Source organism: Anneissia japonica, unplaced genomic scaffold, assembly GCF_011630105.1.
Source record: "Anneissia japonica isolate Jap-2015-1 unplaced genomic scaffold, ASM1163010v1 scaffold1875_len173011_cov181, whole genome shotgun sequence".
In the NCBI taxonomy this organism is placed as follows: domain Eukaryota; kingdom Metazoa; phylum Echinodermata; class Crinoidea; order Comatulida; family Comatulidae; genus Anneissia; species Anneissia japonica.
Window position 1 is genome coordinate 162,194 of NW_022705221.1, and position 3,695 is coordinate 165,888.

General features: G+C 39.1%; 1 long non-coding RNA gene across 2 annotated transcripts in view; it reads right to left on the bottom strand.

Moving 5' to 3' along the window:
- Positions 1 to 3,277: 3,277 nt before the first annotated feature.
- The window catches only part of LOC117105423, a 4,812-nt gene continuing 4,394 nt past the window's right edge, over positions 3,278 to 3,695 (bottom strand). For both annotated transcript variants that reach the window (XR_004444903.1, XR_004444902.1), the window contains exon 3: positions 3,278 to 3,321. This is a non-coding gene — a long non-coding RNA (uncharacterized LOC117105423). The remainder of the gene's footprint in view (positions 3,322 to 3,695) is intronic.

Consider the following 3,695-nt stretch of genomic DNA (forward strand, 5'->3'; position numbering starts at 1 on the left):
TTTTTTTTCTTTTTATCTGTTTCACTTTGCTAGCTAGTGTTGTTTGTTCCAGGTTAGGAGGCACCTGATCCCAGAAAAGATCAACACTTAACCGATGCTAACCGGAGTACATAAACACAGATCTCCGGTTGGCGGTGATGGTGTAACCCCATACTTCGGTTTGGGTGCTAGCTTGGTGTTTTTTTTCCCGGCTTTTTTCTTTGTGTTCTTGACTTCATTATTGTCTAGCGCATAGAGACCTCGTTTATTTGCGCTATATAAATCCATCTATTATTATTATTATTATTATTATTATTATTATTTTGAGAATATGGAAATTGGGTATACCTTAATTAAAAAATGGTGCTTTTGTAGTGGGGGGGGGGGGGGGATATTAAATCGCTTGCTAAATGCAGGGTGGCAGATATTGGCAGCTAAACTTGGCATTAACGTAAAGCTTAGGCTCTGCCAGAAATGTTGATGTCAAAAGCATGACGAAAATCGCCGGCAATTCTTACTTTTAAGTTGGTTTTATGAAAAAAATGTTTTTAAGCGTTTTTGGCTCATATTTAATGTCCTTTATTCTAAAAGTATACCAATAATGTCATTTTTTATTTTACTATCTAATTTAGTTAACAATAGGTAAATACTGGAAGAAGTATCAAGTTGACTGCTTTCATCTAAGTAAAGTCCTAGGGAGTTTTTCAAAACTGTCAATTTTATCATTTTACGAGTATAAAACTTTTTCATGTTTACATGGTTATATCACACTATGAAAATTCACTAAATATGAAATTATTGGTGGATTAATATAATTTAGGATGTTCTCGACCTCAAACAACCTTTAAAAGTTGAAGTTGTCACATTAACTATTTTCGACTTTTGGCACACTTTGAATTGATTCTGGCCCACTGTGCACCGGTTCTCGTCCGATCACCGAATTTAAGCAACGTCGGGCCCGGTTAGTACTTGGATGAGTGACCGCCTAAGAATACCGGGTGCTGTAGACTTTTTACATTCCCCTACCCCCCACCCCAAATGGCTTGATGTTTACTTACCGTTAAAAATGTTTTTCTTTTTCTTAACAGTTTCATTATGTATATTGCCACGTTATAATCGTCAACTATTTTCTAAATTCTAAAGTAGGGGTGCGTGAGAGTCCACACGACCTCGGACCCACATAGTTGGGGCTGAGGTGCAAACATTTTGAGAATATGGACCTCTAAGTGCCCGGAAATTGCACTCTTATACCTTAAAAATCATACAGGTACTATTATGTTCATATCAACAATACGCAATTAATTCGTTGGTGTTAGGCCGGTTCGAGGGTCGTTTGAACAAAACGGCAGTCTTCTTCTGTCTAAAGCATCCTAGTTAGTGCCGTAGTAAAATTGTTGGTTTATTGTTCAACACCGGTGTTTGTAAAAAAATGCACTCACGCAGCTAGCAGAGTGGTCAGGGGAATCAGAGGAAATCCCCGCCAGACAAGCGCGTGTTTATATGAAACGTCATCAATCACAGAGCTTCAGGATTAGATAATTATGCTATATGCCGAGATTAACTATGATTGGAAATACCACTCACATGTCTACGGCCATACTACGTTGAAAACACCGGTTCTCGTCCAATCACCGAAGTTAACCCAGGTAACAAGCCCATAAGGGACCCATATGGTGCCCATATGCAGATCTATATGGGTACCATATGTGAAATCCTTGAGGAAACATCCGGATTCTGCACCCAAGTTCCATGTGGGACCCATATGATTTAGCCCACATAGCCCAGATATAATCCATTTGGGGCCCACATGGAACCCACATTAATTTGTATGTGGGTGGCATATAGGTTTCCCATATGGGACCTATATTTTCTGACCCATATGGGTACCATATGTGCTATCCTTGAGGAAACCTCCGGATTCTGCACCCAAGATCCATGTGGGGCCCATCTGATTTAGCCCATAGCCCAGATATAACCCATTTGGGGCCCATATGGAACCCACATGCATTTTTACATGGGTGGTATATGGGTTTCCCATATGGGACCTATATTTTCCGACCCATATGGGTAACATATGGGCTATCCTTGAGGAAACCCATAGCCCAGATATAACCTATTTGGGGCCCATATGGAACCCACATGCATTTTTACATGGGTGGTATATGGGTTTCCCATATGGGACCTATATTTTCCCGACCCATATGGGTAACGTATGGGCTATCCTTGAGGAAACCTCCAGATTCTGCATCCCAAGCCCCATGTGGGTCCCATGTGGTTTAACCCATAGCCCAGGTGTAACCCATTTGGCGCCCATATGGAACCTAGATTTCCCAAACCATGAGTATGATATGGACTAGCCCTTAAGACACCCTCCGGATTCTGCACCCAAGCCCCATGTGGGGCCCACATCTTTCAGAGAACCCATATGAGGCCAACATGGTACCCTCATGCATTTGTACATGGGTGGCATACGGGATTCTCACATGGTACCCATATGCAATTGCACATGGGTGGTATATTGGGCCCATTATTTTCTGGCCCATATGGATGTAATATGGGTCTGCCCATATGGGGCCCCTCGTATTCTCCACCAAAGCCCCATGTGGGACAAACATGGTACCCATTGCAACTGCACATGGGTGGTATATAGGTGTCCCATATGTGGGGCCCATATTTCCTCGCTTATATGGATGGCATATTGGTTTGCCCATATGGGAGCCTGTATGGTTTAGCTGACACGGCCCAGAGAGAAGAAATATGGAGGACACACATTTCTGACTTGGCTTCTAACTCAGGTTTGAACATTGGCTGAGTCGATGACCATGAGCTAGGTGTACATTTCAACAAATTACTCCTTGTCTGAAAATAAAACTTTTCAATTGTACGTATAGTACAAAATATTTTCACTGCAATGATTAAAACAAAACGGTTATTTCATTTTAACACATCAATCAATTTATTTATTTTGTAGAGAAAGCAATATTGTCAATTGCAAATACAAATAGTGGTAAATGAAATCAAAATTTCTTAATGTCCCTTAATAACTATACAATTCAATTTCTCCAGCTCCTTGGAAAGTAAGAATATTCCATCATTTTGATCGCATTGGGAATATCACATATTTAACGTCTTTACAGATTATGAATATCATCAAATTGATAGGGTCCATGCAAGAGTGTATCAATAAGAATCGTCAATAGTTTCACCATGAATCATAGAAACAGAAGTACGAATGCCTTATTCCCTCATACTTTTCACAAAGGTTATTAAGAAAGTATTCAATCGCCTCCTTTTTTTCACATCTAGTTGCATCGTCGCATTTCAGAATTCTGCAAACTGGCCCTAGGAAAAAAAAAGAAGACAGGTCTAAAAATAATAGCATTTAAGATATACTCACTTAGATTTATAAAAAAAAAAAAAAAAAAAAAAACATGCAACACAAATAAAATATTGAAAATTAGTGCTTTCATTGACTTTGGTTTTTGTGAAAATTTACTTTAGGTCTGAACTATTGATATAGGTGACATGTCTCATAACAACTTTGGGATTACGCACAATAATCACAGCACAATTATGGCAAATTATTACATTTATTATGCATTAGAAGTGTGAAGTGAATGTGAATAAGAAGATCTAATTTTAATTACGATAAAGTATTTTTACTGGGCTTCAGCATTCGATTTACCCAGTATCGCATCGCAAAATGTGACATGTTT